Source organism: Cupressus sempervirens, chromosome 2 (assembly GCF_028749045.1).
Source record: "Cupressus sempervirens isolate cs-2001-9-10 chromosome 2, ASM2874904v1, whole genome shotgun sequence".
In the NCBI taxonomy this organism is placed as follows: Eukaryota; Viridiplantae; Streptophyta; class Pinopsida; order Cupressales; family Cupressaceae; genus Cupressus; species Cupressus sempervirens.
In genome coordinates this window covers 619707771-619723257 of record NC_143119.1, presented here as the reverse complement: position 1 = coordinate 619723257, position 15487 = coordinate 619707771, and the positions used below count along the sequence as shown (strand labels likewise).

General features: G+C 33.6%; 1 pseudogene; it reads right to left on the bottom strand.

Moving 5' to 3' along the window:
- Positions 1–14535, bottom strand: part of LOC149574904 (DEAD-box ATP-dependent RNA helicase 31-like) — a 119715-nt pseudogene extending 105180 nt beyond the window's left edge.
- Between the last annotated feature and the right edge of the window lie 952 nt (positions 14536–15487).

The following is a 15487-nucleotide window of genomic DNA, read 5'->3' as shown; positions in this document are numbered from 1 at the left end:
GGGATGTTGGCTCTTATTATGAAGGAGGAATGTAAATATGTTTACTCTCTCCCTCTTTTTATTCACTGGGCACAAAGGGAGGCAATCGAGGGTCATCTTGGACTTGAGTAGCTCCAGTATCCTTAGACCCTTGTACACTCTTTTCCTATTGTTGGGGAGGTACTTGTGCTTCACCTTGTCCTGTTTGAATCCTCTGAGGGGAGGTCCTCTTCCTCTTGTTCTTTCCTTTCCTCTCTGGAGGATGATAGTATCCAATTGGGTGATCAAGTTGGTATATTGTCTCTAGCCTAGACTAGGCCGCAAAGGTAGGAATTGTGACTTTCCTCCCTCTACCTTTCTTAGGGCAAGCTTGAGCATGAAAGATCACCATGTCACATATTGGAACAAGTTGAAAAGGTTTCTTGATCCAATCCTTGGTCATTTTGACTACATGCCTTTCTCAATGATTAATATCATCACCCTCCTCCCTATCAACCTTGGCATTCATGATCGGTCTCTCTCCTATTTTGTCTGAGTTGAACTGGGGGTGCAATAACTCCCATGAATCTTGTTGCCTTACTTCCTTTGGAATGTCCAATTTGAGAGCCTTCTCTGCTAGATACAAAGTCATCCTACAATAGTCCCTTATGTAGACATCATAGTCATTTGTGGCATTCATCCAGTGATATTCAATGACATCTTCATGGCGAAACTCCTTACCAGCCAAACTCTCCACTCTCTTGATATTATCAAAATAGAGCCTAGGGTAATTATACTCCTTGAGGGGATAATTCTCCCATTCTGAGTCAAAGGATAGAATATCTTGCTTCCATTTGACCTGGTATGGTCCAATGACCAAGGGCCATGTCTAATAGGGTCTACTTTGTCTCTTCACCCTCTCATATGCAAACTCAATCTGTCAGGCAATCTCCAATAACACCAATTTGTCACTTGGATATCTAGGGAGCTTCTTGGGGTTGATAGTGGAACCAACTACTCGTAGATATGTGAATGTCTTGAATTAGATGAAGTAGGCCTTGAGAGCTATTATCTGTGCTTTTGCCTCATTGGAAAACCTCTTTGCATAATCTCCCTCTATGAATTGGATGACCACAAAAATGAATGCGTCATTCACAATTATGGATTCTTGCTCTGTACAGAGAGCTTCTTTATTACCAACTGAGGGTAAAAAATATAGGGCCAAGCATTAGGATCCTACATACTACCTCTCTTGTACAAACTAGGGTAGTTTTTCACCCTTACTGCAAGTAGATATATCATGTAAGAAGTCATATAGAACTTCTTCTTGTCCTTAACTACCCCTAATTGCTCGCACAAGTTCTCATTTAGTGTGGTTGTCTAGTCCAATGGAATCCTTGCCATCGTGATTGTCTCAATGAAGTTGACCATGAAGGCGTTGAGGTGGCTAGCTACTCATAAACCCATGACTCTTCTCAAAAGGATGATGGAATATCCAATGTCATCCTTCATATATCCCCAGTCATGTCCACTTTTCCTATGACCTTTCCCAAAGGAGTTTTTTCAATGAGATATGAGGACTGGATGATTTTCAATGCTTCTTTAGGGTGCTCCTTATACCATCTCTCTGTTGCTTCATAGGAGAGTCTAATGAATTGATCTACCCTCAAGAGATGGAAGACCCTTTCAATGTTGTCAGGGTAGAGGTCCAAGACCACTTCTCCTATCATGCTCTTAACTACTCTCTCCTCAAGGACAATGTGTTGTGCCAGTGTCATAATCAAGTCCACTGACTATATTGATACTGGATGTGAAGGTGCACTTACCAACCCAGAATGTATCAAGGTAGATACCAAAGTAGATCTCTCTGTAGGTTTTTTACAAATTCTAAGGAACTCTCCCAAGTTTATATGCCCCAAATTGGTATCTTTGATTTCTGCATGATCATCATGGAACCTCAATTTTGATGGTACACCTTGGAACTTGAATACAATAGGCTTTGGTGTCATTTTCTCTTTGTGCATGACACGAGGACAATGTTTATAGCTCAAAATAATGAAAACCTTTAAAAAATAAAAAATGTAAATATATAAAAATATAAAAATGTAAAAGCACTCAATTACTCTTTAATTGACTATTTATGGAAAATAAAAATTTAAAAAAAGGTGGGTCCTTTTATTTTATTTTTAATTTTTTAATTTTTTAATTTTTTTTTTAGATTGAAGGCACGAGAAAGCGTGCAACATTGTTTAATGCATGCAGCAGGTGGAGGTGCACGACACCATTTAGCACATGCGACAGAGTGGAGGTGTGTGGCACCATTTGGCATACGCAGTGAAGTGGAGGCATGTAGCACTATATGGCACATGTGGCACCATTTGGGGCACATGGTGGAGTGGAGGCATGCAGTATCATTTGGCGCATAGACCGTAGGGTCTGTGGTAGTAGTGACTGCACATGGTGCAAGATGCATTGTAGTGGTACTTTGTGGATGCAAAGTGCACAGACCACAGGTGCGAAGGCTTGCACAATGCAATAGCATGCATGGCACAAGACTATACATTGTGCACACCTCAAAATAGGTGTGGAGTGTGTTCAAAGATGTTGCAAGAGCTTCGGTAGAATGATCAAATGTTTGTGATCTTGGAAATGAATGAGGCTTTGGAGGGGGAGGCAAGGGTTTTATAACCCTGCCCACCCGTGAGGTGCGCAGCATGGACCATGTGGGTGGTGTGCACCTCACACATTATATGTGGTGCACGGGTGTGTTTTTAAAAATAAAATAAAAAATTTTGATTTTCCAATTTTTGACTTTTCTGGTTTTTTAATTTTTTGACTCTAACATTTTCCCAAATCTTGAATCATGAATTCAAGAACTCAAAAAAAAGTAGGGGGCCCCCATTCCTAGTAGGGAATGGGGTGTGCATTGTGGAACCAAAATAATTTGTAACATAATCAAAGGCCATCACATATGTCAGGTCAAATTTTTTTTTTAATGATCTAGAAGTTGTTAGAGGTACTAAGTGGCCAACTAAGACAGAAGTTTATGTGTGGGAAGCAATTGGTGAAATTGGGGCCTTGCCAATGGAAAGTAGTTAGAAGATAGCTAATGAATACAAATAAAGACAAAATAGAGGAAGGATACAAATAATATCAGGGTATCTTACCTTTGCATTTACTTGCTATGGATACACTTGCACTACAAACAAAGACTCTACCTAAACATGAGGATGTCAGCTATAAAATTTTGAGCTACTTCCCAAATGTAGAGAATATTCATAAAATGATTGTTTCTCTTCTCTATAACTTATTTTTGAGTCATGTAGTGACATGTGTCTTCCCATATTTGAAGCTTGTTGCAGTCCTTATTCTATAAAAGGATTTCTAATATTGGGAAGAAGGGTCCATATTTTAGTGAGGTGATGAATATTGCTATTTGAATCAGTCAAATATTTTGTATTAAGTCTTGAAGTGTTTAAGCTTGTTTTCTTTGGAAATTTTAAACTGAATAAAATGATGGTTTTAGCCTTAGATTTTGTCATAAGTCTTATATAAAAAATATGTATAATTCTTAGGAGATGAATACAAGAAATGGTGTAGAGTATCTATATCTCAAAATTCTATCTCCATTTTCATGCATTTATGATTTTGAGAATAAATAAACAAGTTTCAATTTATTCAAATGTGATTTAAGTGAGTTGTATATCATTTTCATTGTTACTTTTGATTCAAGGAATTAAGTAAATGCTTCTATGGAATGATAATGTCATTTAAGGTATGAGAGGGATATTTTAAGTAGAGAATTTGAAGGTTAACAGTTGATACATTTAATTGTAAGCCAATTAAATAGATATATTAACATTGACTGATATATCTCTATGTGGCAATAGATTAAGGAACTTTTCATTTAGTTGAAGAATCAAGAAAATCTATCTTAGCTTTGCATGAGTTAAATATTACAAATCAAAATCATTAAATGTTGTTGTTAATGTTGAAACAATTGATTAATTGTGTATTGTCTTTGATGTCACACAAAATGTCATATCATTATTAGTCAGTGTATGTTGAGCTCACTCAAGCATTGATGATATTTTTTTTATGTCTAGTGAGCATTCTAAAATTTGTTCAATTCAAAAAATAGTTTCTACTAAGTTAACTCAGGTGCCAAAGGAAAGTCTACGAAAGACGAGTGTTAACCAAGCTCACTTGGTTAATGAAGGAAATGTTGGATGGAACTAGTGCTAATCAAGCTCACTCGGTTACCAAAGGAACTTTGTGAGTATGCGGTGTTGATCGAGTTCAATTGATTAACATTGGAAAATCATTTTTGAGTTAGTGTCTACTGAGAAGGGTCAACTAACAAAGGATTTTCTTATTTTGGCATATTGAGTTCAATTGATTTATCTATTGGTTCTAGTTGATTGAGGAGATGAATATTAATTATTCTAAGTTGTATTTGAGTCAATTTGACAATATGGAAGATATAAATAAAAATTCAAGTTGAGGGTTAGAATGTGTGTGAAGTGTGAATGCATGGAAGATAATTGAAGATTTGATGATGCTAAGAGGAAGTGAATTAGAAAGATAAGAAAAATATCCTTGTAAAATTGAAAAGATATATTCGATCAAGAACTATCAAGTATACAAGCCAGAATTGAGATCTATAATCAACAATTCAGTTGCATCTAAATCAAGTCATGTCATTGTAGTAGTGATATAAATCTCTTCATAGAATTGGATTAACAGCTATTTGTAAATCCTCTAACAAGGTGGCATTTCTATTGACATTTTTAAAGACCTTTAACAAGGTCACTCCTAACTAGGTGACTAAATCCTATAATAGGGTCACATGTAATAGTGTTTTTTGTAACCTTTAATAGGGTTGGCTCCTAATAGGGCTCATTTTAGAAGAGTGAAAAATAGTAACTAGTTACAATTGGTGGTTTTTCCCAAATTTAGTTTCCATGTTAAATGTTGGTGTCAAATGTGTTCATGCTATTTATTTTATGTGTTTGAAAATAATTTAAAGTATTAAGTAATCATAGATAACATCTTAAGATTTTCATGTTAAGTGTTTTTTGAGAATTCTCAGTATTTACCAAGTTACAACATTTTTAGTATGTTTTCTGAGCATAAGTAGAGTTTAGTTTTAAAGATTTATTGTGTACTGACATCTAAGGGATCTGGGATTTATTTTGTGGTAACTAATTCACCCCTCCCCTCAGAATTACTACTTTTATATTTTCAACAATTGGTATCAGAGCTTTTGGTGCTTGTAGTAAAGGTTTCAAGGACCTAAGCTCAAGATTAGGATGTCTTACAGAAGATAGATTCCTAGGTTGAATAGAGAGAACTATGTAGCATGGAAATGATTTATGAGGTTACATCTAGAAACTATTAGTGATTTAGGTTGTACGTAGCTTGATACTGAATACAAGACTCCTTATGGAACATTATCAATAAAAGATATTGTTGAAAAGAAAAATCATAACATCATGATGATTGATATTGCATCTGCTCTTAGTCATGCTAAATTTGATGAAGTAAAAGACTACACTATCAGCTCATGTAATATGGATCAAACTAAAAGACATTTATGGAGGAGATAAAAATGTAAGAAGAGATAAAGTAGTAAGTCTTAGTGGTCAATTTGATCAAATGGAAATAAGGGAAGATGAAAACATTGCAAAATATGTAAAAAGAATCAAAGCAAGTGTGAGCGCAATCAAAGCATCTGGAGGAGACATTGATGAAAAAATAGTTGAAAGAAATGTACTCAAAAATCTTCTTCCTATTTATGAAATTAGAGTGTCTTCTATTCAAGAGATCAAATGAGATCCAAATAAAAAATAACTTTGGATGCTCTAGTTGGAAGATTGATAGCTTTTTAGTTGGATAACTATGATAACTATGTTCCTAGTTTCAAAGGTATTGAGTCTACATTTGAAGCCAAACTCTCACTCAAGAAAAAGAGTAAGAAATCAAAGGCTAATCAATTAGGAAGTGAAGGAGAAATAGAAGAAAGTTTTCACAATGATCTTAAAGTTGTTAAATCCCTACTTACAAGAAAATATTTCAAAGGCAGAGGAAAGTACAAAGGTAAAATTCTGCTAATTTGTTTTTCTTGTGAAGAAGTTGGTCACATTGCTGCTAGGTGCCGAAATAGAGAAAAAAAAGGATGAGAAGAAAGGAAATGAGTACAAAAGAAAGAAGGAATTCAAGAACTACAAGGGCAAAGGTAATAAATCTTGTTTTATGGCTAAAGCTTCTGATAATAATGAAGATGAAATGGTATATATTGTTGTAAAAGATGAATTTGATGATGAAAGAGATGAGATGGTACTTATCTCTAATATTAGAAAATGAAACATGGACTATTGATAGTGGCTACTCACATCATATGACTAGAGACAAAACAAATTTTGATCACATGGAATATTATGATGGTAGTAATGTGAGATTTGGAAATAATGAACCTTGTTGCATAAAAGGAAAAAGATGTATTTCATTAACCAATGAACTTACATGAGATAATGCTTATTGGGTTGAAGGACTAAAACATAATCTACTGAGTGTGGAATAGTTGAGAAACATTGGATTCATGGTAGAATTCATAAATGGGAAGGCCAAACTACTAGATGGAAAAGGGAATCTAATTGGATCTGAAAAACAAAAAAAGGTAACCTATTATATCTTGATCTTAGTGAAAGTTCATGTTTTATTGCTCAAGTAGAAGAAAATTAGTTATGGCACAAAAGATTATGTCATGTAAACTTTGATAATTTGGTAAAGATAAGAAAACATAGAAGAGTAAGAGGTATTCCTAGCCTGAGGAAACTTGATATGGGTCTATGCAAAAATTATCAAATTGGTAAGATGTGAAAGACTAGTTTCAAAAGCAATAACTATCATTCTAAAGAAGTATTAGAGCTTGTGCATGCAGATTTATGTGGACCTATTGGAATAGAGAGTTACATTGGAGATAAGTTTTTCATTCTTTTTGTTGATGACTATTTTAGAATGATGGTTGTAATGTATCTAAAAGAAAAATTAGAAGCTTTTCAAAAATTCAAGTGGTATTTGGAAAGAGTAGAAAAATAAACTAGCAAGAAGTTACAATTTTTGAGATCAGATAGATTTGTTGAATTCATCTCCAATGAATTCTACATAGAAAAAGGAATTAAAAGACAAGTAATAGCTTTTGGTACACCTCAATAGAATGACATAGCTAAAAGAAGGAACAAATCCATCATGGATTGTGCAAGAACACTAATGATAGAGAACAATATTGTAATCAAATACTGGAAGGAAGCTATTAGCACTGTAGTTCATACATTGAATAGAGTATAGCTAAAGAAAGACTCAAATAAAACTCTTTATGAACTATGGTATGGCTACAAATCTAATGTAAGTTACTTTAAAGTATTTAATAGCAAATGTTACATCTTGAAGGAATCTAGGAAAGGAAAATTTGATGTCAAAGGTGATGAAGGCATATTCCTAGGATATTCCTATAGAAGTAAAGCATACAAATGTTTAAATTTGTCTACTCATAAAATCATAGAAAGTGCACATGTGAAAATCAATGAGTTTGCGGAAAAGAGTGAAGAAGAAAGCAGCAAAGAGCCAGAGGATTATAGAATATTTTTTTTACTGTGAACCTGATACACTGCCAAACCTATCTGGAAGAAAGAAGGCTTCACCTCTTGAGTCCCCAAAATCTCCAACAATTATCAAGTTATAGACAATGCAACCTGAGTCATAGTTAGAGGCTATCGAGCTAGAGCAAACCGAGTTTGATGGACCCGAGTCATAAATAATGGGACTTGAGCTTGATATTGAAGTTGATGATGAAATCAGTGAAACTCATTCCAAATCCAAAAAGCTTGTGTTAGAAAAATATGTTAGAAGGCATCATGCACCTAATTAGATCATTAGAGATAAATAAAATGGAATAATGACAAGAAGCAAATTGAAAGGTGCATGTTTACTTGCTGAATTTGAACCTAGAAATGTTAAAGATGCATTGGATAATGAAAGTTGGATTGAAGCAATGAATGAAGAAATAGAATAGATAAAGAAGAATAAAACTTGGACTCTTATTTCAAGACCTAAGGATAAAAATGTAATCGGCACAAAGTGGGTATTTAGAAATAAGTTGAATGAAGATGGAAAAGTTTCTAAAATAAAAGCAAGGTTCGTATGTAAAGGCCATTCTCAAGAAGAAGGTATCGACTATGGTGAAACTTTTTCTCCTATTGCAAGATTAGAAGATGTTAGAACTTTACTAGCATATGCAGCTCATAGAGAATTTAAAGTTTATCAAATGGATGTAAAATTTGCATTCTTGAATGGAATTATTGATGAAGAAGTCTACATTGACTAGCCTAAAGGTTTTGTAGATCTTAGCAAAAAGGACATGGTTTGCAAATTAAACAAGGCATTATATGGTCTCAAGCAAGCTCCCAGAGCTTGGTATGAAAGATATCATAACTACTTGATGCAAATTGGTTTTCAAAAATCTAATGATAACAATAGTCTATATATCAAAGAAGGACTAGATAAGAAGATTGTGTTAGCAGAAATATTTGTTGATAGTACTCTATTCATAGGAAATGATGACTTATGCAAGGCATTTTTAGAAGAAATGAGTAAAGAATTTGAGATGTTTATGTTTGGTGAGATAAAATTCTTTATTGGATTGCAGATTTAGTAGAAGAAATATGGTATCTACATTACTCAATCTAAATATATCAAGGAGATATTAAAGAAATTTGGAATTGAAGACTCAAGACCAATTAGAACCCCTATTTCTACTAGACATAAGCTTTCCAAAATTCCAAAGAGCTAGATCAAACCACATATAGATCAATGATTGGAAAATTTCAGTATGTAGTGCACAAAAGGCCTAATATTGCATTAGCAATTGGTATGGTGGCAAGATTCTTAGCAAATCTCAAAGAAAATTACATGATGGTAGTTAAAAGAATCATGTGATATCTAAAAGGTACGAAAGAATATGGTTTATGGTACAAAATAGGAGGCAATTTGGATTTAAAAGTAGTCACTGATGTTGATTGGGTAGGAAGTATTGATAACAAAAAAAACACTAATGGTGGAGCATTCTTTCTTGGCAAAAGACTAGTGTCTTGGACAAGAAAGAAATAGAATTGTATCTCTCAGTCCATAGTAGAGGAAAAATATATGGCATCAATAGTCAATTGTTCTAATATTGTTTGGTTCAAACAATTTTTGGTAGGTATGAGGATAGAGATCAAGGATCCAATAGTTATATCTTGTGATAACACTAGTGCAATCAATATATTACAGAATCTAGTGATACATACCAAAATGAAACACATTGCTATAAAATATCATTTCTTGAGAGAAGTAGTACAAGATAAAGAAGTCAGATTGGGATATGTGAATAAAAAAGAACAAATTACAAACATATTAACCAAGCCATTACCTAAGGATGCATTTATGCATCTAAGAGATAAGGTAGGGGTCATTCCCCTATTTGAAGCTCACTAAATGAAATTTAGTGATGCATCAACAGAGCATGTTGAAGATTAATCAATTGGTGCAGTATTGACAAAGGAATATTGCAAATGAATCAATACTTGAGGTACATTGATATTCTCAAATTATTGTCTTTGGCATGAGATGTCAAAGAGGGAGAAGTTTTTTGTCATATCTTATAGAAATTTTGTGGTGAAGTTTTCTCTCCTAGAAATTTTTTAAAGAGATGCCAATGAGGGAGAATGAACTTGGTCAAACAAAAGTTTTTTGAAAGAGGGAAAAACTAAAGATAGAAAGAGTTCACATTGATAGAGAGAGTTCTCATGGATGAGAATATGAATGAAACTAAGGATATGTTCTTTACTTTATTCTTGCTCCAAAATTTCATTGTGTCATGACATGTTTTATTGCCATCAATGCCAAAGAGAGAGATTATTGAAACAATTGATTAATTCTAGATTGTCTTTAATGTTACACAAAATGTCATATCATTGTCAATCAATATATGACAATATCACTCAAGCATTGATGATAGTTTTATGTGGCTACTGAGCATTCTAGAGTTTGTTTAGTTTAGAAGATAGTTTCTACTGAATTAACTTGGGTGCCAAAGGAAAGTCTACAGAAGATGACTATTAACTGAGCTGACTTGGTTAATGAAAGAAATGTTGGATGGAACATGTGCTAATTGAGCTCACTCAAGTACCAAAGGAACTTTGTGAGTATGCAGTGTTGATCAAGTTCACTTGGTTAACATAGGAAAATTATTTCTAAGTTAGTGTCTACTAAGCAAGGTTGGCTAACAAAGGATTTTCTTGTTTTGGAATATTGAGTTAAATTGATTTATCTGTTGGTTCGAGCTGACTGAGGAGATGAATATTAATTATTTTAAGTTGTATTTGAGCTAACTTAACAATATGGAAGATATAAATAAAAGGTCAAGCTAAGGGTTAGAATGTGTGTAAAGTATGAATGCGTGGAAGATAATTGAAGATTTGATGATGCTAAGGGTAAGAAAATTAAAAGGATAAGAAATATATTCTTGTGAAGCTGAAAATATATATTTGATTAAGAATGATCAAGTATAAAAGCCAAAATTAAGATCTATAATCAGCAATTCAATTGCATCCAAATCAAGTCATATCATTATAGCAATGATCTAAATCTCTTAACAAAGTTGGCTTAACAACTATTTGTAAATCCTCTAACAAGGTGGTATTTCTATTGAAGTGTCTAAAGACCTTTCACAAGGCCACTCCTAATAGGGTGATTAAATCATCTAATAGGGTCACACCTAATAGTGTGTTTTTTAACCTTTAATAGGGTTGGCTCCTAATCGGGCTCACTTTAGAAGAGTGAAAAATAGTAACTAGTTGCAATTGGTGGTTTTTCCCAAATTGGGTTTTCATATTAAATCTTAGTGTCAAATGTGTTCATGCTATTTCTTTTATGTGTTTGCAACTAAGTTAAAGTATTAAGTAATCACCGATAACATCTTAAGATTTTCATGTTAAGTATTTGTCAAGCATTTTCAATATTTATCGAGTTACAGTATTTTCAGTGTGTTTGTCGAGCACTAGTAGAGTTTAGTTTTAAAGATTATTTTGTACTAAAATTTAAGGGATCTAGGATTTATTATTGTGGTAACTAATTCACCCCTCCCCTCTCAGTTACTCCTGTTATATTTCCAACAATTAAAATGGGATATAAAGTTGGTCATCACTTGTTGCAATGATTTTTTAAGTTTATTATTGGCTACTATAAATTTGTCATTAAATTACAATTATAAGAAGTTTCAAGACCAAATCTAATGCAAGGGATTTGTGAGAGAAGGTATTACTCATGAATTTTTAAATCCTTAGGTTGACCCACCTTGGTTTAGCATAGCCAAAAGAGTAGAAAGCATCATTACTTTGTTAGTTGGTCTATACTTAAATAGGATGCACCAGGTATGGGAAGTAGCTAACCCCTAGGTATCATTTGTTATTTTTATGGTATTATTAAATATGTTAAATAAAAAATGAACACCTTGTCTTGCTAAAGATTAGTATGTCATCAAGATAAAAAATAACAAAATTACCTATGAGTTCCACAAGTACCTCATTCATTAGTCGCATGAAGTTTCTAGGTGAAATTGTGAGACCAAAAGGCATCACCAACCATTCATATAGGTTGTTGTTAGTTTTAAAAACTATCTTCCACTCATCTCTAGGCTAGATTTTGATTTGGTGGTATCCAGACTTTAAGTTATTTTTTGAAAAATAACAAGAAACTCCTAGGTAATCCATCAAATCTTCAATTCTAGGCCTGAGAGATCTGTATATAATAGTGATTTTCAATTTTCCACATAATCAATTTTCCATCCTTATTCAAAGATAAAATAGTAGGCTCTACAAAAGGATTTAAAGTCTTCCTTATTAGACCCTTATCCAAAATCTCTTGAACTTGTTTTCCTATTTCCTCATTTTGAGAAGGGCTAAGTTGCCTTGTTTGGTAAGGTAGATCTTGGTATCAAATATATTTGATGATTCACATCCCTCATAGGTGGTATATTTTCAAGTATGTCTTTTAAAACAATGTCCTTCTACCTATCTAGTAAGTTCTTCACTTCTTTATGCACCTATACTTCATTCTACTTCCTAGGTTCCCCTTTTGGTTTCAACACAAATACATAACCCTCTTATTCAAATTTTTGTTGAGATAATGGGTGTTGCACACATTGCATAATATTGTTATATTTTATTATTTTATTTTTATTATGTAATGTTGTACCTAGATAGACGTGCAACATGTAAAGATTCCCATGGAATATTCTTGATGAGTTGTATTGTAACATTGTGAAAAAATTTCATGTAATTATTTAATATTGGGGAAAAGAATTAAATGCCCAATATTAAATGTGGGGTCAGTGGGTTAGGTAGCACATGGTTTTAGCACATGGTTTATGTAATACCACTTAGTGGTTTTGTGGGACTTGCTACTATATAAGCAGCCACAAGGGTAGTTGTTGTAGAGAGAGACAGTGACAAGGAGAAGACAAAAGGCAAGATTCAAGCGGGACAAAGCTTGACAGGTTAGCCAAGGGAGCATTTGTGAAGGTTGAAAGCATGGCATGGGATGTGTGGATTCATGTTTCTTCACATAGTTTGCTCAGTTGTGGCTATGGCCATGAAGGCTTCCATGGTTGTATGGCAATGGTATTTTTTGCTGAATAATACATGATGATGGATACTTTTGGAGGCTGGGTTTTTCCCTCAATGAGGGTTTCCCAGGGTATATCTTGTGTCACAATTTTGTGGGTATGTTGTCTATTCTCTTGCATGTGGATTTTAATTCCATGTTTATTTTCAAATCTATTATGGGTTATGTGGAAACAGTTATATTCTTTGTTGCCAAGTTTCCTTACAATTTTTACTTTAAGACTTTAAGGAACTCCTTTTCTCCTAGAAACATGACACTAGGTCTTATTAGTTTGTCTTATACCACATCAATCAATGGATCCATTTGGAAATTTCTCACATTCTTGGTTATGACGTAGGTATTATCTCCCCATCATGTACTGCTTTAACATCAAATTTCCAAGGACTTCCTAATAGTAGGTGGCAATAATTCATTGGAAAAATGTCACATAGGAATTTATCTTTGTATTCACCTATTTCAAATTCTACATAAGTGTGCTCATCTAAGAGGACATGTTGATCCTTGTTTAAACAAGATACCTTGTAAGAGCTGACATGGGGTAACCTATTCAATTTCAACTTGTTTACCATCTCTAAACACAAAATGTTTTTAGTTGATCTTGAATCCACTATCACTTTACATACCTTTCCATGTGATTTGCATGTGGTCCTAAATAGATTCTTCCTTTGTAATGGCTCCTTGTGTCAAGTTATCTTTAGTAAGGTCCTCCATAGCATCATATTCTCTCCTTCACATACTAGTCTTGCCTTTCCCATGGGTGTTGTCACATTACTGGTCTCATCCCCTTGAGTTAGTGTAGTCCTCCTCTCCACTATTTGGGTATTGGCATTCCTATCAAGATACCTTCCCATGGTGTGCCCAACTTATTCAAAATGGTAGCATTTCCCTATGAATACAGTAGTACATCTACTTTGTCCTCCAAAACTTCCTCTTGATGGATTTTTGCCCCTATAGTTTCCCCTATTGCTTCTTACTTGGTTTTCTTCACTTCCTTCAAGTGGTATATTCTCGTTGTTCCAACTAGAACTCTGTCCTCTACCAAAGAATCCTCTTCCTTTGTACCCTCTCAAATTTTGACCTCTTTGACATTGCTCCCCTTTCCTCTTCAACTTATCATCTTCCCTCAAAGCTAGTTTAAATTACTTGTGAACATTATCTAGAGCTCAAATGGTATTCATCTTGGATGTTTTGTCTCAAACCATGAAGATACCTGGCTACTTTTTCTGCCACATTTTCTTGTCTTTTTACCTAAAATTGAGTCTATGGAACTCCTCATATATCTACTAACATCTAGGTCCTTTTGTCTAAAAATTTGCAATTTTTTTAAATTTGGACTTGATAATATGCAAGCAGAAATTGGATCTTGAACCTGATCACCATCCTTTCCCAAGATGTGATCTTCTTCCTACATGTTTGTGCTCTTTCCTCTTGCATAACATTCCACCATATCAAAGCTAGTCCTTTCAACCTAGCCTTTTCCATAATTACCTTATTTTCTTCTTCCACTTCCTTGATATCAAAGTGGTTATTCAAAGCATCTACCCAATCTAGTAATTCTTCTCCATTAATATTTTCATGATAAATGGGTGATCCATCAAAGTGATCTCTATTCAGAGATTTTAAACCCTCCACAAACATCTTTTGTTTATTTTCTCCCTCAGATGGTGAAGCGACATGTTTATTCAATGAAGTTCCCTCTAATTCATCCTCACTATTAGTGATATATCCCCAATTTTTCATCTTTCATTTACCTTTGCCCTTACTTTGTTCTTCTTTCACTTCTTTTTTCTGAGCATCTAACGTTTCTTGGATGATTTTCTTAACAACATCTTCATTCAAAGCCTTAGGAGTCATGGTTCCAACTTTTGTCTCTCCTACGAAAACTGGTTCTGTAGACACCTAAAAACCTTTAGAAATAAAGTATTTTTATTTTCTGAAAAATTCCTAATGACATCATCATTTATTAATTATTTATTTATTTAATCAATTAATTTATTTTTATGCCATTAAATCCCTTTATCTTAATTAAAATATTTAATTAAGGAATCCCTCCCAAAAATGTTTAAATCTTATTTAAACATTATTTTCTTATTTATTAATTATTTAATTAATAAATTGACCAAAAAACCCAAAATAAATAAAAATTTTATTTTTTGCCCAAAACTTGGCCAATTTCCTTAAGACCACTAACCTCTTCCAAAATCTTCTAATCCTTCTTTAATTTTGATTAAAGGCTAATCCCATCATTTCCTACCCTTAATCCCAACTCAAAATATTTAATTAAGATTAAATATTAATCCTCATGTTTATTAAAAAAGTTTTAATAAATATCTCCTCAACCCAAACCCTTGAAGTAAATAAAACTTTATTTATTTCCTAAAAATCTAATTTATCCTCATCCTAAGAAGTTCTAGACTCTTTTAGAAAGTCTTCATCCTCATCCTAGGAAGTTCTAGACTATTCTAGAAAGTCTTTATCCTCATCCAAAGTCTAGACTCTTCTAGAAGATGTCTTTAAACCTAATCCTAATCCCCTCCTAACCTTGTCACATTCCCTAAACATGGGTTAAAAGTTACTAACCCAAGCCAAAGTTAACAAATATCTCCTCCTTCACCCACCCTCATTAAATGCCATCCACTTGCCTATCCCTAAGATAATCCTAAACCATCCTAATCCTTCCTCTAATCATTTGAACAATCCTAAGCAAGCTTAAAACCTTCCTAATCAAGCCCAAGTCAAAATTTCTCTCATCTCCCTCAAAATATCTCAACCATAAAACTTTATGAAGCCCACTAGGCCATAAATG